The 22,749-nt window shown below is 37.5% G+C and overlaps 2 long non-coding RNA genes across 2 annotated transcripts; both read left to right on the forward strand.

Moving 5' to 3' along the window:
• Positions 1–2,010: 2,010 nt before the first annotated feature.
• Positions 2,011–10,438, forward strand: LOC307121079. Its single transcript, XR_013815925.1, has 4 exons — positions 2,011–2,222; positions 2,797–2,974; positions 7,152–7,229; positions 9,034–10,438. It is a non-coding gene; the product is annotated as an uncharacterized lncRNA (long non-coding RNA).
• A 204-nt stretch (positions 10,439–10,642) lies between these two features.
• LOC307121080 lies at positions 10,643–22,385 on the forward strand. Its single transcript, XR_013815926.1, has 4 exons — positions 10,643–10,843; positions 12,041–12,088; positions 12,531–12,712; positions 18,340–22,385. It is a non-coding gene; the product is annotated as an uncharacterized lncRNA (long non-coding RNA).
• The last annotated feature ends 364 nt before the right edge of the window (positions 22,386–22,749 follow it).

The raw sequence follows: 22,749 nt of genomic DNA on the forward strand, positions 1-22,749 counted from the left end.
AGTGAACCGTGCATTGTGCCAATGGAGGCCTTTCAGAGCCATCAGATTTCAACTAAAATATCTTCATTTGTGTTCCGAAGATGAACGGAGGTCTTACGGGTGTCGAACGACATGAGTGTAAGTAATTAATGACAGAATTTTCATTTTTGGGTGAACTAACCCTTTAAGTGTAAGCAAGCAGATAACCTCAACTTTTGGTTCCAAAAATGGAGGTAACTTTCAGGGTATACAAAAAGCCTAGTCATAGCAACTCTCTGAACATAACCTGCTCCGGAGCAGCTCATGTTCCAGGGTTAGTTTGCTTAATGTAATGATTTTGCTTAAAAAAAATCTGCAACGTAAATAAAATATTTTTAATATTTATATTGTCTCTTGTAGGTGCTGAAACCACACCCACTCACAGGAAAGCTGCCATAAGCACATAAGACAACACTCATTGGTGGGCACGTACTGCTCACGATGACACCAGATGTTGGCGGGACAGGAGGATGAAGGCCGGGGTGGAAGATAGTCGGTTTGTCCCCATTCCGCAGCGGATTATCAGTGAATCCCTGTTTGTACGTTTGTAAAACTATATGGTGTAAAGTCATTGCAGAGGCAGGGGTTGGTGGTGATCCTCAGCTCTCCATCAAGGTGGCTCTTCACAAAATTAATCCACCTCTTCTTGATATCATCGTGCTTTTGAAGTTATCGCAACCAGATAATACGCATTTACATGATGAAGGTAGACAGGGTAAACCCAGCCTGATCTGCCGACGATTTGATTTCGCCCTGCAACTCAGTCTGGAAACCTGTACATTTACTTATAATAATAATAATACATTTTATTTGTAACACACTTTACATTAAACAAAATCTCAAAGTGCTTGTACTTCTACTGCTTCTGTTACTCTTTTGTGGGAACCAATCACAGACAGCCTTATCCACCTGGAGCGCTATTGGCGGGTTTAACACGATGACGGATAGAGAAGCGAAAAAGTTAAAAAGTTTATTTTTCATCTCTGTTTTTTGTGTGTATTTAAAATAAGACAAATCTGATATTATTTTAATCTTATATCTGTTATTTATCAGTTGAGATCGTTCTTTATAATGCTGATCTAACAGCAGAAGACACGAGCCATGGTTTAATCCCAGTTTTGCAGGTGGGGTGCGTTGTAACACTGCGTTACAATGTGCTCCTATTAGAAATCTGCTATTATATTCTATAGTTTTATGAATTTTTTTGAGAAACCATGAGAAAAGGGTGAATAATGACCGAGAGTTAATGTAAAAAAATGATTAATTATTATTATGTTTTGAACTATGCTGTATAGCTGTATTTAGCGATGTGTTTTTTGTCAAACTCAAAAATTAGTATATTTTTAATTATTAAAAAATGCCATTATTTTATTTTAAAAAGTTAATAATTGGATTTTATTGAAAATATTTTAGTTTGTCTTGGATTTTTTTTTTTTATATCAGATAACATTTTAAGCTTTGGGCATGTTACATTGTGCCCCACCACGTTACAATGTACCCCACCTCACATTTGACTTCCATTCTTTCGGGGTAAATCAAGAAAAAAAGTATACACTGTATTAATGAAACAAAACCACATAATCGTATTAGACATGTGAAATTAATGTGGGAAAAAAGTAAATACTCCCCAAGTGGATTTAGACTAAAATGAGAAAGTCAAAAAGTGTTAAGTTGTGCCCCGCTCTCCCCTATAATTACGAAAATAGTAACCATGTTTTTTTGGCTAATTGATTCCCATTTATATAACCACTGTTTTACCACAAATGCCATGGTTAAACTATGATTAGGGTAGCAAATCCATGGTTAATTTGTGGTTACCATGGTTTAACTATAATCACCATGTTTTTTGTAGTAAAACCATGGTTCTTTTTCGTAAGGGTTAGCCTTACTTTCTCTTACTTTTGTTTGATATGTCGTTTTATAGATGTGCTTGCCGGTTTAAACAGTATTTGGTGTGTGTTTTTGATAATCTACCGTTGATCCCGTCTCGCTGTGATGACGTCATCAATCGCGCGTTTCAGTCATTCGAGACTTCTGAGGTAAACAGTTCACGCTCTTTTGTGTTGTAAAATACTCTTTACACACTTTAAATAACATTTTTGCGCGGTCATTTTCTGAATGGGTTCCATCATGTTTGGCGCTAGTCGTGTGTCTGCTCTCTAAAACGCTTAAGGAAGAAGATATATCTGTACACATACAAAACGGTAAGATGCGAGCGAACTGCTTTGATGTTATGAATGTAGTTATTAGGAAATCGAATTATATTAAGATTCATATCGACAAATTAATAAATGGGTGCCATATTTGTATATTTTGGCATTTTTTCTGTATCATTTGAGAAATATATCCGAACACTTAAAGGCTTTTATCATATTCTGATTTCAGACTCCAGTGAATAAAGTGAGATGATCTGAGCTGATCTTGAATGGCTTGTTTAATGAGTATTGATAGTCTATGGCTCATCACTATTATCAGAGCAGCTGAAAAGCCTCTTTATTTCATGTCAATAGATCCTGTTTTCACCTCATTCATTATGCTGATGTCTTCACATTCGTACATTGACACATTAAGCTAATTGTATTAGTGTCAACAGATTTAAGAACACGACACGATCATCTATAGAGACATCTATAAGATATAAGTTTCATAACAGCATTTGTTTCATTAATCATTAATCAAAATTCATATCATAACAAAAATAAACATCGGTATTTGGTATGAACCGGTATACCGTCCAGCACTAAAACTCAGTAGGTGATTTCTTCTTGATTTTGTCAGATCTGCTCCTCCTTCAGTGAAGCTCCTCCCACTGCAATTCACCAATAAATGCTGGAATATTCCCATCAGCCTACAAGTGAAGACGAGCATCAGAGCATCAGGAAGAGCTGAAATCTGCAGAGTTTATTGAAGGACAGTGAGAACATGAGCGATCCAGAACACACTGAAGAACAAAGAGGTTGGTGTTTATTCCTGATCTTGATGAGTACATCAACATAGATCTAACAACGTTTCCAAAGGCATCTAACTGGGCAAATATATTAGGAATATACACCGATCAGGCATAGTATGACATAATATTGTGTTTGGTCCCCCTTTTGCTGCCAAATCAGCCCTGACCCATTGAGGCATGGACTCCACTAGACCCCTGAAGGTGTGCTGTGGTATCTGGCACCAAAATGTTAGCAGCAGATCTTTTAAGTCCTGTAAGTTGCGAGGTGGGGCCTCCATGGATCAGACTTGTTTGTTCAGCACTTCCCACAGATGCTCGATTGGATTGAGTTCTGGGGAATTTGGAGGCCAAGTCAACGCCTTAAACTCGTTGTTGTGCTCCTCAAACTATTCCTGAAGCATTTGTGCTTTGTGGCGGAGCATTATCTGCTGAAAGAGCCACAGCCACCAGGGAATACGGTCTCCATGAAAGGCTGGACATGGGCTCAACAATGCTTAGGTAGGTGGGACGTGTCAAAGTAACATCCACATGGATGGCAGGACCCAAGTTTTCCCAGCAGAACATTGCCCAAAGAATCACTGCCTCCGCCGCCACGCCCTCTTCCCATAGTGCACCTGGTGCCATGTGTTCATCAGGTAAGCCACACACACGCACCCGGCCATCCACGTGATGTAAAAGAACACGTGATCATCAGATCACCATTGCTCCGTGGTCCAGTTCTGATGCTCACGTGCCACTGTTGGTGCTTTGGGCGGGGGTCAGGGGTCAGCATGGGCACCCTGACTGGTCAGCGGCTGTGCCGCCCCATTCACAACAAACTGAGATGCTCTGTGTATTCTGACACCTTTCTATCAGAACCAGCATTAACTTCTTGAGCAGTTTGAGCTCCAGTAGCTCGTCTGTTTGATCGGACCACACGGGCCAGCCTTCGCTCGCCACGTGCATCAATGAGCCTCGGCCGCCCATGACCCTGTGGCCGGTTCTCCACTGTTCCTTCTTTGGAGCACTTTTGATAGAGAGTTTTTGGAGCTCTGACCCAGTCATCTAGCCGTCACAATTTGGCCCTTGTCAAACTCGCTCAAATCCTTACGCTTGCCCATTTTTCCTGCTTCTAACACATCAACTCTGAGGACAAAATGTTCACTTTCTGCCTAATATATCCCACCCACTAACAGGTGCTGAAGAGATCATCAGAGTTATTCACTTGTCAATATTATGGCTGATCGGTGTATAACTAGTATATTAGTATTCTAAGATTATCTACAGCAGATGTTTCTTTAAATAATAATATTAAATATCTATAAAGTGCAATATTAACTACAAATGAATGCTAAGTCCACCCTGTCGAGTCTAAGTGGACATTTTGAGCTTCAATTAGCATATTAGCTTACAACAAACTGTGACGAGCTAAATAGCTAGTCTATTTTTTTTAAGAGAATTTATGTATATTTAAACATACATATTTTGAAAATAATGTATTCTAATCACTTCCGGCATATTTTATGCAGACAGGGTGGACATGTTAAGCTGTGGCAAATCAAATATGCAAACTCGTACAAAGAAAATGTGTCAATCGGAAAGTCACCAACTTACACACCTCAGCTGTTGAAATTCTCACTACTGAAGAGACCAAAAAAATCGGTTTGTCCTAATGTCACTAAAGGGGATGGCCTAAAGGGGCGGATTCCCCAATATGACAGAGTGGACAACCTTTCTAGGGACAAAGTCTTTTTTTATTACCAAATTATCAATACACACAAATTGAGTAATCTCATTTAAAAAAAAAACATTAATAGGAAAACCAAATTTTTACATTTTGTGATTTGACTATTTTACTCATTCAAATGTAATTAGCAGTGCATGGGACATAGCAAAATAACACGCATCATCTTATATAAAACTAAAAGAATTCTAGAAAATGTCTAAAGAGCCAAGTAATGCTATTGTTATGAATTTAAAAACTTAGCCTAATATAACACACCCTTACATAGTTTCACGGTTATCACGCAAGTGAGTTATTATATTATTATATACACCAAAAGGCACCCTACAGTGTTATTGACCCCTATAATTAGACCTGTCACGATTATAAAAATAATCGTTTGATCGCGATTAATTGGTCTAATCGCGGTCATTACAGGTGATCGTTATTATTGCCCACTATTAGAAGACACAAGGGGGCCCTGTAGTTAGTAGCGGGAAGTTCGGATCATTTTACAGACTCGGATCTTTGAATCTCGTTCAGCAAAATGAAAAAAAAAAAAAAAATTTGAGTCATTTCAGCATAACAGGAAGAACGAAAGACTCGGACCCGGCGGAACGCGAACCTCGAAAGATGAACTAATAATTTCTCTTTCCGGTTCTGACAGCATAGTCTACTATAGGACTGACAGGAAGAACGAAAGACTCAACCCGAACTCGAGGGATGAACTAACATTTTCTGTTTCATGTACAGAACCTATGGGATTTTGCGCTCACGCGCGGCCAACAAAATGAACGGATCACTCTCTGAGACAACTCGGTAGTCCCGAGTCATATTAAAGAATCATTCGTTCATGAACGACGTACCTGCAGCACTCTACTTCTACCGGTCTCCCTCTGAATTCATTACGCTGAGCATTACGTTCAAATAATATTGCCCTGTTGATTTCTCCATCCTGAGTTAGAGCAGCCCAGTGATTCAACAAAGATGGATTTAGTTTCAAAGCCGACAACGCCAATCAACATGACATCATGGCTTTGCTTAACTTTCTAAAGCCAAATGGCGTGTTATCTGTACGCATTTTGAGCTATCCGCGTGTATGTCTACGCCGTGTGATTCCGCGTGTATGTGTACGCCGAAACAAACCATAATCTCCACGTGTATGTCTACGCAGTGTGATTCCGCGTGAATGTAAATGGATTTATAAACATACTAAATTATGTTTTTTTTTGAAAATGTAAAAATGCAGAATGTTTCTTGTGATGGGTAGGTTTAGGGGCAGTGTGTGTGTGTGTGTGTGTGTGTGTGTGTGTGTGTGTGTGTGTGTGTGTGTGTGTGTGTGTGATGGGTAGGGGCAGTGTAGGGGGATAGAATGAAACGGCGTTGATAAACACGTTAAAAAGCGATTATGCGTCTTGATAGCACTCCAAAATGGCATAGCGAATTGGCGTGTCATAGGTTTCCTTTAATTTCCAAGTTGGCGAGAAAGTAGCCTACATGTGCATATGTGCAACAAGTACTGCTTCTGAAAGAATGTTCAGTACAGCTGGCAACATTGTCACCCCAGTTAGATGCTGTCTTAAGCCAGAAAAAGTCAACATGCTAGTGTTTCTTTCCCGTAATCTACCAAGCCATTAAGGAGCATGATTGTTTTTATTTCAGAATTTGATTTTTATGGCCTGTTCTGTTATGGTCATAGTTTATATTTGTGATTCATTGTTTCTGTTATTTACAGAATTTTCAAAGTTGTAAAATATATTTATATTTTACTTTAGTTTGGAATGAGATATTGACAGTCCTTTATGTGTTATGGTAACTTTATGGTGATTGTTTCTATTATTTATACTTTCATATACATTTACATTGTTTCTTTAAATGTACACATTTCTGAAAGATACATATTTTTCATTGATTAAATTACTTTAATATTTAAAGGCTTTAAGTGTATTAATGTGTTATTGCAAGTGACGACTTACAAGGGATTCAATTAAATAATCACAAAAATTTGTATGACAATTAATCGACAAAGCCCTAAAACAGGCAATTAATCGCCAAAGCCCTAAAACAGACAATTAATCGTCATAATCGCAATTATTTATTGGACAATTAATCGTCAGCCAAATTTCATAATCGTGACAGCCCTACCTATAATCTTTTAAAAAGAGATATTTTATAATATTTAAGGGTATATCCCGACTGACCTTAAATGCTCTTTACAAGCACCTGATGTGTGTTTTCATTTTACCACAGATGCCCAAAATTACTACAGAATAACTGTCAAACATTACAGTGCAAATACACACAATAATGCCAACATATGAATGAAACATGCTGCCGTTTCCTGTTTTATAATGGAATTATTTTCCTAACGCTCATATCCCTTCACAAATAAATGCTGGAATATTCCCATCAGCCTTCAATATACCTCATTTAGGGAAATAAATTCATTGTTTTTTTTTTGTTTTGTTTTTTTCGTTTCAGGCCTGATGGAGGACATAGAAGAGAGTGAAGAGGAGAAACATCATGTGGAAACTGAAGAGAAAACTTCTCAGACTGAAGGTCTGCTTATATGAGATCAATGTGGCAAAACATTCCTGTGGGACAATGGGTCTCATTTACGAAGCATGCGTACGGACACATTTGTATATGAAATTTATGCTTGAACGATTTATGAACAAATCACAATTCTTATATGATGCATATCATTAATTTGTATACTTTATGAAGGAAAATGGACGTTATTTACAGGTTTGGACAATTCTTATTAAACTGTTCTCGCTATTTTTCAAGTTTTGTTTTTTTTTAAGAAAGATTAGTCTAATTTGTTTACACTTTGTATTTGCTTCACCAGCTGTTACAGCCTTATTCCAAAATTGATTAAATTCACAATTTTTTTTCTCAATTCTACAAACAATACCCCGTAATGACAACGTGAAAAGTTTGTTTGAAATCTTTTAAATTTATTACACAGCCTTTGCCATGACACTCATGACAAAATTGAGCTCAGGTGCTCCTGTTTCCACTGATCATCATTGAGATGTTTCTACAGCTTGATTGAAGTCCCTCTGTGGTAAATTCAGTTGGTTGCACATAATTTGGAATGGCACACGCCTGTCTATATAAGGTCCCACAGTTAACAGTGTATGAGCACAAACCTAGCCATGAAGTCCAAGGAATCGTCTGTAGACCTCCGAGACAGGATTGTATCAGATCTGGGGAAGGGTACGGAAACATTTCTGCAGCATTGAAGGTCCTCCATCATCCATAAATGGAAGAAGTTTGGAACCACCAGGACTCTTCCTAGAGCTGCCGCCCGGACTAACTGAGCGATCAGGGGAGAGGGCCTTAGTCAGGGAGGTGACCAAGAACCCGATGGTCACTCTGACAGAGCTCCAGCATTTCTCTGTGGAGAGAGGGGAACCTTCCAGAAGAACAACCATATCTGCAGCTCTCCACCAATCAGGCCTGTGTGGTAGAGTGGCCAGATGGAAGACACTCCTCAGGAAAAGGCACATGACAGCCGTCCGGATTTTGCCAAAAGGTACCTGAAGGACTCTCTGATCATGAGACACAAAATCTCTGGTCTGATGAATGAAAGATTGAACTCTTTGGCCTGAATGGAGGAAACCAGGCACCGCTCATCACCTGGCCCCAATCCCATCCCTACAGTGAAGCCGTGGTGGCAGCATCATGATGTGGGGATGTTTTTCAGCGGCAGGAACTGGGAGACTGGTCAGGATTGAGGGAGAGATTAATGTAGCAATGTACAGAGACATCCTTGATGAAAACCTGCTCCAGAGCACTGGACCTCAGACTGGGGTGAAGGTTCATCTTCCAACAGGACAACAACCTTAAGCACACAGCCAAGAGAACAAAGGAGAGGCTATGGGACAACTCTGTGAATGTCATTGAGGGGTCCAGCCAGAGCCCAGATTGAACATCTCTGGAGAGATCTGAACATGGCCGACGCTCCTCATCCAACCTGATGGATCCTGAGAGGTCTTGCACAGAAGAATGGGAGAAACTGCCCAAAAATAGGTTTGCCAAGCTTGTAGCATCATACTCAACAAGACTTGAGGCTGTAATTGGTGTCCAAGGTGCTTCAACAAAGTATTGAACAAAGGCTGTGAATACTTATGTGTGTGCAATATTTTTCATTTTTTATAAATTTGCAAAGATTTCAAACTAACTTTTCACATTGTCATTATGGGGTATTGTTTGTATAATTGAGGGGGAAAAAAAGAATAATCCATTTTGGAACATAACAAAATGTGGAAGAAGTGAAGCACTGTGAATACTTTCTGGAAATCAATTCTTGAAAATGCATTAAAATTATTATTATTTTTTTAAATTTTCATTTCAGGCCTGAAGGAGGAATTTGAGGAGAGTGAAGAGAAACATCATATCGAAACTGAAGAACAAACTAGCTCACAGACGGAATGTCTGCTTATATGTGATCAATGTGGCAAAACCTTTTCGTGCGCTTCAGCCCTGAAGAGCCACCTGAAAGTTCATTCACAGGAGAAACCACATTCATGTTCTTTGTGTGGAAAGAATTTTAAATACAAACTGAGTCTCAAGGTTCACATGATGATCCACACCGGAGAGAAACCCTTCACATGTGATCAGTGTGGGAAGAGTTTCAGACAATCTTCAAACCTTAAAGAACACATGAACATCCACACTGGAGAAAAGCCGTACGAATGCGAACAATGTGTCAGAATATTTTCAAGGGCTACAGGCCTAACAAACCACATGAAAGTTCATTCACAGGAGAAACCATATTCATGTTCTATGTGTGAAAAGAGTTTTTCACGTATGCAGAATTTAAAACTTCATCAGAAAATACACACTGGTGAAAGAGATCATAAGTGCTTAGAGTGTGGGAAGACTTTTATTACAACTGCAGTTTTGAAACTACACTGGAGGACTCACACTGGAGAGAAACCTTACAAGTGTTCATACTGTGACAAGAGATTCAGACGGACAGGACATCTGAAAACACACGAGAGGCTCCACACTGGAGAGAAACCGTATCACTGCACTGCATGTGGGAAGAGTTTCACTCAACTGTCTTCTCTACGCAGTCATACGAAATACAATCACAAAAAGTAGATCATCTTCAGATCCAGCGTTTTGAGGTCTGATGCCGCGTCCTCACCAAACGTGACACAATACCATCGAGCAATAAAGTCTCTTCAATATAAATCTCTTTAACCAGCCAATGAACCAACAGACAAAGAAACATAATCTAAATTAGTAAATAAAGTTAATATTCAAGACCAGCAGTTTCAACTGAGAGATGGACAATATCTTTTGGACTGTAATAATTTAGCTTCATGGTATAATGCTGCCTTCACATTCTGTCGAAATTATGGTAAATACTAGTTTCCTATTTTAAAAAATTGGACGTGAACGCCCTCTCAAGTCAAAATTTGAATGCGTTGAGCTCGCAATCACGACTTCAGAAGTGGGAAGTACGACATTTCCGATAGCAAGTGAAGGCAGCATGAATTACATCATTATGCTTTATTATGAGTAAAATAATGTTCATTTTTTTATGATGTATATTATCACTAGATTGTATACTTTATTATGGAAAATATAGACTGTTCTTATTAAACTGTTTTTGCTATCTTTCATTTATTGTTTTTTTTGTAGATTGATCCGTCTAATTTGTTTACACATTGTATATGCTTCACCAACGTTGTCCATTTTATTGTCTACTTGTTATTCTTGCATTTAAGAATAAATAATTTAATAATTTTAAGTTTTCATTTTTTTATTTAAAAGCCATTCAAACTTTTAAACGCCTAATTTCACCCCACACATGAATGAGACGGCTGTCTGTCTACATCAGTAACTGTTTTGCCCTTATTTTTGTTTGATATGTTGTTTTGTTGATATTTATTGCCGTTTTATACAGTATTTGGTGTGTTTTTGATAATCCGTTGATCTCGTCTCGCGGTGATGACGCCATCATTCGAGCGTCATTCGCGTCTTCTGAGGTAAACAGTTCACGCTCTTTTGTGTTGTAAGATACTCTTTACACACTTTAAATAACATTTTTACGCGATCATTTTCTGAATGGTTTCCATCATGTTTGGCGCTAGTCGTGTGTCTGCTCTCTAAAACGCGTAAGGAAGAAGATATATCTGTACACTTACAAAACGGTAAGATACGAGCGAACTGCTTTGTTGTTATGAATGTAGTTATTAGGAAAAATAACTATATCTTCCTGGGACCTAGGAATAGACTTTTGTTCACTGTAGAGGACATTATATTTTAGCGAATTTTTCTGACATAACATGTCACAGTTTTAAGCCCGGATATCCTGTAAGGGCACATTAGGGGCTTTGCAGAGATACCAAAATGTTTGGAGGTTTCACCAGGACAACAACTTCTTCTTGGTCTTTAAAAATGTCTGACATTAATATTTAGCACTCTTATGGAAATAATATTTTGTAATCATTATAAATGAAATCGGACTAATTTTCAAATTGTTTGTTATGAATCAACATCTCAGGAAAATGTCATGGGGTTTCTAATCAAAATATGACTTTCTGTTACAAAACAGGGCATTGATTTCATAAATGTCCACTGTAGAGGACACTAGGACTTAAATCATGTTTATCAGGCATTTTGGAGACACAACAAGTGAACAGGGAAAGAAATTGCATACAATATTCCTATGAAATATTAGATACTATTATGAAAATGTTGCCCACTATTACTCCCATTATTACACTTCTTTTTTCATTAAATTTTGCACAAAGAACACATTAATATTCAAATTAAATGCATATATACATTGTATTGAATGGGAGTATGGCCATTTTACCCACATATTGCATAAAGTAAAATAGTATTTCAATGCATTACATTATATATTTCATAACATAGTTCAGAATCATCTTTAAACAAAGTTTAAAAAAAATAAATAAATCCCATTGTTTTGCCTATACATGCAATTTTATGTCATTTTATTTTGTCTTGGTGTCAACTACAGAGGACATATCTTAACATATGAATACAATATAATCCCCCATCCCCCAAAAACGTAAAAAAAGTATTTTTTTCTTAGGCTCCAAACAATGTAATGACATGAATAAATACAAAATTAAAAAAATTAAAAAACCTTTGGCGTCCCAGGAAATATTTCGATTTATATCGAAAAATTACATTGTTTGATAAATATTGGTGCCGTTAGCATCTGCCTATATTTATGCAATTTTTCAGTATAAATTAAGAAATAATCATCTTTACTAGTCTATTTCACGTCTGTAGATCCTGTTTTCACCTCATTCATTATGCTGATGTCTTCACATCCGTACATTGTCACATTAAGCTCATTTTATTGATGTCAACAGACTTAAGAACACGACACGATCAGCTATTGAAATATCTACAAGATAAAGGTACGTTTCATAACAGCGTTTATTGAATTTATCTGTATTAAACCATATAAAAACAAGAACATACAAAAAAAAAACAAGTTGTTAAGGCAAATTGGTGGGGGGTTTTTTTCTTGCAAATTTGTATATTTATTGTTCTAGGTTTATTTTCTCTATTTTATTATTGCGTTGTTTATACTATTAATGAGTTGTTTTACACATTTTTTGCCAGTATGTTAATGAGAGGTAAGATAAATGTAGGAATAAAGTGTGGATGTAATTCTTAGAAATAAAGAGGTAGAACTTGTGAATTCACATAAAACACTTTGAGATTAATTTACCTAAAAGTTACTTTACTAGAGGGATAGGTGAACATAAACGTGCAACATTTGTGAATTAGCTTAAAAACATAAACTCAGTAGGCGATTTGTTCTTGATTTTGTCTGATCTGCTCCTCCTCCTTCAGTGAAGCTCCTCCCACTGCAATTCACCAATAAATGCTGGAATATTCCCATCAGCCTTCAAGTGAAGACGAGCATCAGACCATCAGGAAGAGCTGAAATCTGCAAAGACAGAGTTTATTGAAGGACAGTGAGAACATGAGAGATCCAGAACACTGCAGAATGAAACGCACTGAAGTACAAAGAGGTTGGTGTTTATTCCTGATCTTTGATTAAAAGCACAGTGTGTAAGTTTGGCCACTAGAAGTCGTCGCTTGATGAAACTGAATGAGTGTGGAATCATGGGAGGTAGAGGTCAACCGATAGTGGATTATACCGATAACTAGGTTGGACCACACTCGCCGATAACCGATTAATCAACCGATAGTTTTTAAAATGGGTACTGGATAAAAATAAATAAATAAACATAACAGTGCTGAACTTTATTACAAGAAATACAACAAAAAAAACGGTACTGAACCATGAAAATTGCTAAATTATGTATGTAAAAATGGATACATTAAAAAAGTTCTGACAGAACAAATTATACAGAAAATCATTTAAACATTAAAAAATATATAAATAAATGTTCCTTTAGCTATAACATAGAACAATGTATTTAAATGTCATGGGTAACAGACTGCAAGTCCCATTTGTTAACAAGGATGTATTAGCTTATTTAGCTAGCTCACATGAACTATATGCATTATGTAATATACATTTTACAGCATGTATTAATATTTGATCAATACAATTGTATCTTTCATTCATGTTAGTTCATAGTGCATTTACTAAGGTTAATAGATAAAACTAACAATGAACAATACTTATTAATGTTACAAATTGATTATTATTGTAAAGTGTTACCATTTCATATAAATCCAAACAGTCAGCTTTTTTAGAACATTTGGCAATTATCTAATCAAAACAACAAAACATTTATTGAAATCCAATACGTTTCTGATTTGTTTATATTTCTGTTGGATGCTTGACGATACAGTTCGCTTTCTCTAGTCACGAGTTGTTACATTGTTTTAACTGCCTGGGCTACTGCTAATGTAATCCTAATAATAATGTCCTCTCAGCCTCGACTACAAAGTGCATACATACTGCTGTTCTTTCCCTGCTAATGCAGCATCTAGTCAACAAATTAATTACTTTATAATGATTTGGAAACATGTACTGAAGTGTTCTCAGGGTTCCCACTCGTCCTGGAAAACCTTGGAAACCTGGAAAATTGATGACACATTTTCCAGTCCTGGAAAACACATGGAAAATTTGAGAAAATGTAAAATGTCCTGGAAAATCTTGTTGTTGTCTGGGAAAAAGTTATTTCTTTAGCCGAGTATAAGGAGTTTATCGCTGGCCCAAACAATTAGCGCTAGTTGCAGAAAGCACATGTTCAGGAATGTTGAGTTTGATACATATGAGTAGTATTTTGAATAATGATCTTTAAAAGCTAATGCTATAACTGCTCAAATGTATGCAGTGAATGTTAACTCGTAAGCTGCTCCCTAATCACATCATTTTGACATAAAGTCACATTTGTGTGTTATAAAGTCAGAATTGCAAGATATAGTCAGAATTGCGTGATATAAACTCGCAAGTCTTTTCTTCACAATTGACTTTTTTGCGCAGTTGCGAGTTTATATCTTGCAATTCTGACTTCTTTTCTCAGAATTGTGAGATGTAAACTGCAATTGCAAGTTAAAAAGTCCAATTCTGAGGAAAAAAGAATTGCGACAATTTTCGCGTTTATATCACAAATATGTAAACTCGCAATTGCGAGAAAGTCAGAATAGCAAGATAAAAAGTCACAATTACCTTTTCTTTCTATTCTGTGGTGTAAACAAGCTTCCATAGTCATAATGTATGATTAAGAGCTCATATTGAAAAATGCTGGATTGTTAAGTAATGGCATTAAACTGTACGGCTATTAAAGACTTAGAAAGCAATATTTGGCATGATCCCTGTCTTTTATTCCTGCCGTAGTAAAATTGAAAATGTCCTGGAAAAGTACTGGAAAATGGTTTCTGAAAAAGAGTGGGAACCCTGGTTCTGTATTTATACAGTTTCGCTGTCTGTTTTAAACGCGCATCTGATGTGTCAGCGCTGTCTGTGCAGCGTGTGCTCTCCGTTCAGCGCGCAGCCTCAGGTGTGAATATAAACAACGTCAGTGATGGTTGTTATTTGGCCTCTAGAGGCCGCTCTCGTGCTATATAATGCCAGCAGACCTTCTCAGAGCTCTCGTATTGTGTAATGAGAGGGCACCCTTCTCAGCCGCTCAAGCAACACAACCCGGAAAAACTATCGGTATTGATTTTTGCAGATAACCGATTGTTCCACCAATCAACTATCGGTGCCGATTAATCGGCAAAACCGATGAATCGGTCAACCTCTAATGGGAGGAGTTGTCTTCACCTACACAGCCGATGAAAAACAATCCGAAGGTACTTAGGCAGAAATCATGATCATGGATGAGCTAATGTATTAAAGTTTTATTAACGTTACTGAACGGGCAGACCAAGTGCCGTGGGGGGTGAAACGAGGCCACTGGAGCGATTGCTAATTAGAGACACCTGCGGGACACACCGGATCTCGTGTTCGATTGAGAGCAGCGGAGATTTTATTATGCTTATATTCCTCTTACACTCCTTCTGTTCATGTTCATTGGGCAATGCAGGGCTGTTTTACATGGTCAAAACAATCATATGTTGTTTTGCTATATTAATACATGAAAATCCCTCACCTTTCTGCAAAATTCGCCGTTTTGAAACCAAACTAGGTGACCTACGTGAATCGTGTGACATAATTAGGTGCTTTAGTTATTATTAACACAATAACGTAACACATGCAGGCTACGTTGCTGAGAATGAATAAATGTACGCCTGTTTCTCCAAACTCACGCTTATATATGTATAGTTCACTGAATCGCAGTTCACTGAATCTTGCGCACCCTTCTGGCACGTGCAGCTGTTCGCAGTTCCTTTAATGTTAATACAACAACAAAAGACAAAGAGAAAATCACTCACTGCTCTTGACTGAAAAACTAATACAGTAGCTAAGAATCAATGTATATTTTATAGAGTATTGCAATAAAAAATAGTCTTTTTTCTCCTTAACCCCTTGCTGTTTCTGTCGCCTAAGAATAGAATAGTAAAAAACTGATGTGACAAGCCATCAGAACCGAACCGAAAACCGTGGTTAAAAACCGAGGTATGTATTGAACCGTGGACTGTATTGTTGCATCCCTATTGTCTACACTGGACGTGACAAAGCGACCGTTGCAAAGCATTTGTTCTTCATGTTATGTATGTCAGTATGTCATAAATAGAACATGGCATTAGTTTACTGTCTGAGATTTGTTGTGTCGCATTGCGCCACGCCGCGTCCAGTTTAGACAACATCACTGATTTGAATGCGTTATGTTGTCTTTTGTCGCGCCGCTCACGACCGGTGTAGACGCGGTGTTATCTTGTAGAATGCACGCTCAGCCAGCCGCTCCCTATACACAGAGTATGTGCTATCGCAAAGCAAAAGTGAAAGTAAACGTAAGCTCTCTGATTCGCGCAAATTAGGCGATATACAGTAGCCTTTCTCCCAATACCAAAGCTATCTTATGATGGGCTGTGTAGTTGTAACCACCTCCGAGCTCTGGTATCGGTGTCACTCTCTGTTTGAACTTTTTAATATTGAGAGAGTACTTTGATTAAAACTGTTATTTTAAAATGCACCTGCAGACTATTTCTCCAGTCATGAATTTTGCCATGAGGATTTCTTAAAAATACTGTGCCAAAATCTTGTCACACCCCTGATATTAGTATATCATATTAATAAAAGCTGGCTAAATGTTGCTAAATGGCACGCAATTATTTTAAAACATATTGTATTATGGAGAACATGCAGTATTATGGTTTCTACAAATAAAGCTCTTTCTGACAATGCAATGTTAGCCACTTGACAAAATAGTGTCTCTGAGGTAGAAACCTGTTACTCGCCGTAAATCAAGAAAACAAGATTCAAACAAGACTAATCGGGTTGAGCTATATAAAATTATTAATTTTCCGTTGATAAAAGCATCCAAACAGATGCTCACATTTGTAATAAAACATAAGATTAAAGCGTCTTTAGTGTTTCCATGGTTTCTGTGAAACTTAGGGTAATGCGGGTATGACATCACTGACATGCAACGCAATGACACTTATATGACACTTGTAGTTGGAAAAAACCTTAAGGGTTGTTAAAAAAACAGTTTGATAAATAATATAGGGGACACTTTCTATGTGCTGTTGGGCCTGAAACTCCATTGTCTTTCATTTTCTTGTTAGATCAAACGGTCAGTGGAACAGGATTTGATCAATGTTCACATTGATTGTCAACATCAGCCAAACTAAACATGATCTGAGCTGTTTTATTTCACATATTTATATTTTATCATGTTCACATTTTTTTTCAATAAACTTTAAACACACCAAACAATATTGAGAATGGCAGATCTGGCTTAAGTCAATTAAAATCTGTTTTGTAGTGTCTGAAATAGGGATGCCACAATTCTCAATATAATATTGAACCGTTCGGTACGGCCTTCACGGTTCAATACGCGCCTGTGAATTGCGTTTTTTCGGTTTTGCATTTAATTAAGTATTTTGCTACAAATTCTATCATTTGCCTAGATCCCAATATACTGAACAACGCGACATACATTCACATCACACGTTAGTGGTAGAGTTATACTCACGGAACACTATTTACAATCACGAAAGTTCATTATTTGCATGCGTGTTAAAGCCTTGCTGGTTTCATTCGCGTGCGTGGTTTTAACATGCACTTTTTCAGAGCGCGTGCACTAAACGCCTGTCAAACGTGATTACAGGACTAAATAATCGTTTTACTGCGCTAATACTGTCAAATACACACAAGGTTAACATAAACACAGTCTATGTCTAAAGTGAAAGTAAAATCGTGTGTGTCTGTATATTAGATGCAGTATATTAGAAAACAGCGCAGTAGTGAACACGCAATCCTTAAAGGATGTCTAAAATGATGTCATTTTTTACTCACTCTAACATTGTTTCAAACCTGTATTCATTTCTCGATGACAGAATTTTAATTTTTGAATGAACTATCCCTTTAATGTCAACAAAAGACAAAGAGAAAATCACTAAATGCTCTTGACTGAAAAACTAATACAGTAGCTAAGAATCAATGTATATTTTATAGTGAAGTCTATGTAGTGTTTTATTTTTACATTCATTCATTCAATTTCATACTTTAATGCTGCTGTACAGCTCTGAGCTGCCAGTGTAAATCTTTATATATATATATATATATATATATATATATATATATATATATATATATATATATATATATATATATATATATATATATATATATATATTATTTTTTTATATATATATATATATATATTTATTTTATATTAAAGTAAAGTTTTAAGTTTAAGGTAGGTTTTTCAATTCTTTTAAGTAAAATAAAGAAAGAGTATTGCAATAAAAATAGTATTTTTTCTCCTTAACCTCTTGCTGTTCCTGTCGCCTAAGAATAGAATAACAAAAAATTTATGTGACAAGTCATCAGAACCGAACCGAACCAAAAACCGTGGTTAAAAACCGAGGTATGTATTGAACCGTGGACTAACTGTATTGTTGCATCCCTAGTCTGAAACTTCATTTCATAAGGTTATTTTCCTTATAACTTTGCTAACCGGGTTGATGAATGCAGGCAAGACTACAATGAATTATTTTCATGTAGCCATAGTCTGCTTAAACTTTTAAAGGATTTATTAAAAATGTAACTTTCTTCCTTTAATCTCAGACATGATGCTGGAGAATGAGGAGAGTGAAGAGGAGAAACATCTTCATGTCAAAACTGAAGAAAAAACTCGCTCACAGACTGCAAGTATTTCTTTACTGAAAAGAAGAGACAAGAAATGTTTCACCTGCCGTCAGTGTGGAAAGAGTTTCATATGCAAAAATAATCTCAAGGTTCACATGACCATCCACGCTGGAGAGAGACCGTTCACATGTGATCAGTGTGGGAAGAGTTTCACACACAAAAGGAGTTTCAAGGTTCACATGATGATCCACACTGGAGAGAAACCGTTCACATGTGATCAGTGTGGAATGAGTTTTACACAACAAGGAACCCTCAAGGAACACATGAAAATCCACACCGGAGAGAAGCTGCATCAATGTGATCAATGTGGCAAAACTTTTTTGAGGGCTTCAGGCCTGAAGATCCACCTGACGGTTCATTCAGAGGAGAAACCACATTTATGTTCTTTGTGTGGAAAGAGTTTTTCACTGCTGCACTGTTTAAAACTACATCAGAAAATACATACTGGTGAGAAAACCTATGTTTGCTTTGAGTGCGGGAAGAGTTTTGTTAGAGCTGGGCATTTGAAACTACATCAGAGGATCCACACTGGAGAGAAACCTTACAAGTGTTCACACTGCGACAAGAGATTCAATCAGTCGGGAACATTGAAAGCTCACGAGAGGATCCACACTGGAGAGAAACCGTATCACTGCACTGCATGTGGGAAGAGTTTCAATCAATCATCTGCTCTACACAGTCATACGAAACATAATCACAGTAATTAGTTTATCTACAGATCCAGCGCTTTCAATTGTGAAGCCGCATCCTCACCAAACGTGACACGATAATACTATCGAGCTAAAATCTCTTCAGTTTGTAGGTATGTTTACACAACTACAATGTACTAAAAACTGAAAGTTTTTCCTTTGTGATTTTGCACGTACAGATAACAATGTTGTCAAAACGATCCTTGTTCACACGGATCCATGAAAACGACTAAAAACACTGTATTCTGCTGACAGGCCAGTAGATGGGGATGTATGTAAAGAAACTACGCACTTATAGACTGAACACGTAATATGCATGTGCATGACACCACTATTTTTCACAGATTCACGTTTTTGTAGTTTACACAGAAGTGATGGTATTATGAAAAAAATAAAATCTAAAATAGTTTGTTTTAGGCCCTCAAAACGCTGTTGTCATGTAAATGAATGGCCAAAACACATTAAAAGTTTTCTGTTTTTAGTTGGAAACAGTGTCATGTAATAGGGTTGGGCCGATAGACGATGCCATCATCCATCGCCAATGGCTGACAGACATCACAATGTTGAGCCGGCATTGTGATTTCCCTGCCATCCGCGAATATTGTTCCAGATCACAAGTTAAATTAAAGCTGCAAGCAGCGATGAAAGGGCCCTCGCACACCGGGGCCACCGCCACCCGCTGGCCCCAGGAAAACAGTGAATAGTGGGTGACATGCATTTAAACGGGTAAATATAGGAGAAATACAGCAAAGTCATTTTGATGTGCCACACTTCTTGCTGCCAGCAGGTGGCGCTTTGACTATAACTGAATATTGGCATGTAGATGTCTTCAGGTATTATCAAACGTGAAGTTTAGGGCAGATCGGACACTGTATGCCTGAGTTACAACAACTTCCTGTTTCGTGGCGTTAATTGCATACATTAGCACTTAGCCACTTGTTGCATGATTTAATGTGATTCTAGCATGTTTGGTACTACATGGCAAATTTAAATGAGTTTCTGGGAGTGTAAAGCATGCCATTTCCTGGTGCCAGCATGGCGCTGTGACTAACTGAATATTGGCATGTAGATGTGTTTAGGTCAGGACTCTTATCAAACATGTGAAGTTTGGGGCAGATCGGACATTGTATGTATGTATGTAGTTATATGGCGAAAGATCAGACTTTGTCAGGCCGCCACGGACACGCCCTTCAGCGAAAACTCAAGATCTTCACAATTTAGCATCGCTAAGGCCTTTAGATTAGACTGACCAAATGTGGTGTTGATCTGATTAAATCTCTAGGAGGAGTTTGTTAAAGTACATCGTCTGAAAATGACAAAAATGTTGCAGAGAAAATTCTAAATATCTCACTTCCTGTTGGGTTTTTAGATTTTGCACCTAGGGTTTTTTTTGTAGGTATTGGGCTGTTACATGTGTCTACCGCATTTCATACTTGTACGTGAAATGTAGCTTGAATGGCACTTAATTGAAATGTTCTAGGTGGCGCTATCGAGCCATTTTGCCACGCCTAATTCTGAAACTTGGCCTGTATGCCAGCCGAACTTAGCCATGCCCACAACATTTGAGGTCGGGCAGTTCGATCTGGACTTGATCCGTTGTGGAGCAAATATCCCCGAACAGGAGCTGTTTGGACCAATGAAATTGTCAGGGCTGGCTTTAGACGATGATGGACAGATGATAAACAGTAACGTAAGCATCCAAGTCACCAAAGAGCGCTTGGGTTGAATTTGTTCTAATCCTAAACGGAGAACTTGTTCGTATATGCGTTCACCTTCACTCTTTCTCTCAGAAATGATGATCATGTTGGTAAGTACTCCGTTTATCCTTAAATTATTTTTTACAACACCGGCAAAGATCGTTTACACTCATCATCTTTTTCTACTTCTTCCAGCGTGTGTGACAGAGTTGCCAAGTTTTCACAACAAAACCTGCCCAATTGCTACTCAAAACAAGCCCAATAGCTTTCCGTAGGGGTTCTCCGGAAAAATGGGCTTTGGGGGGTAAAATGTGTTTTTTTTGGCAGGGTTGCCTGCTAAAATTCGTATTCCTGGCTCTAAATATCACATAATTGGGGTCGCTTCAACCCGTGGATGTGGAAAAACAGCCCGCGGGAAAACTGCGGACTTAGCAACACTACGAGTTCTGTTGACATTTGACAACTAACGTTATGCGTCGCTCCGTTGCTCTGATTGGTTGTAGGTCTATCCAATTGAGGTCTTTCCTGGTTCGGTTGAAACGCCATAATCACAGCCCAACGGAGCAGTATCAGACTCATATTCTGACTAGAATTGAGTACGACAACATCAGGCTATCTGAAACCCAAATCAGACGTACATTTTCACATTTTTCTTTTGACGCGTATGCAAAGTTTCGTTTTTGAGCATGTTTAGACCTCAAAAATGCGATTCATTTGGGAGAAGAATAATAATAGGCTAAGCAATTCCAATAGGGTCCTCACACCATCGGTGCTCAGGCCCTAATTACATTCAACACAGTTAAATGAACACAATTTAAACACTACATTTTATTGTGCAAAAAATGCCAAACAAATGATGGATGTTTTACATGAACTAAACCAATGATATTCATATCCGAACCCCCGGCATGTTTCCATCCAGACCGCGAGACCACCATTTTCCTGTTTCTAGTTGAAGTGACCATTGCGTCAAACAGTAGTGCCGATCACACCACAAGCACTCAGGATGGTTTGTGGTAATGATATTTCAGCTCTATATCCTCTAGAAGTTTTATCTGAAGTCAAACGCGCTTCATCCTCTAGACCAGCAGTTTCAACTGTGAGATCTACATCAACTCAAAGATGAAGTTCTTGTATATTATTCTTTGTTGACACTTTTATGAAGGAAAGTAGAAGGTTTTTACTGGTTCAAACTGTTGAGGCTGATTTAACTTGTTCTTTGTTGTTTGTAAACCAACTAGTTATTCTTATAGGGTATTTAGAAACACACAGATGTAAGATTTACTGTCATGTAGCTTTGCAATGTCCTTCACTTTTAATCTCTTGAGATGCTTTGATATCCTGTTTGTCAATAGATCTGTGTCGTTTGTGTCCACTTTTACTTTGTGTATTTGCTTCATCAAGTATTCAACTTTTGTTGTCCATTTTTATTGTTTGCTTATTCTCCTTGCATCAATAATAAATTCATAATTTTACCTAAATCTAAAAGCCATATTATGAAGATTACTTTTGGGACTTTCTGTATTTTAAATTTCTCCAGAAAGCTTTTAGTTGCCTAATTAAATATATTTCACCCCACACATGACTGAGTTTGAATGAAATGTCTGGCTACATCAGTTTTACCCTTATTGTTGTTTGGGTATGTTGCTATAGTTTGCCTAGTTTCTAGTTTTTATACAGGTGCATCTCAATAAATTAGAATGTCGTGGAAAAGTTAATTTATTTCAGAAACTTAACTTAAAAGGGAAACTAATATATAGACTCAATACATGCAAAGTGAGATATTCCAAGCCCTGTGAAGAGTGAGGCATAATTATACTAAGGGTTAATGGTATAAGAAGTCGCTGATAGCGTCGTTACGTGCTAAAGGCATAGATAAAATGGTAGCAGACAGTGCCAAGAAGCGGACTCAAGAAAGCGGAGGCCCTGCGGGGCGTACAGTG

The sequence above is a fragment of the Gobio gobio genome (genome assembly GCF_949357685.1).
Source record: "Gobio gobio genome assembly, chromosome: 24".
NCBI classification, from domain to species: domain Eukaryota; kingdom Metazoa; phylum Chordata; class Actinopteri; order Cypriniformes; family Gobionidae; genus Gobio; species Gobio gobio.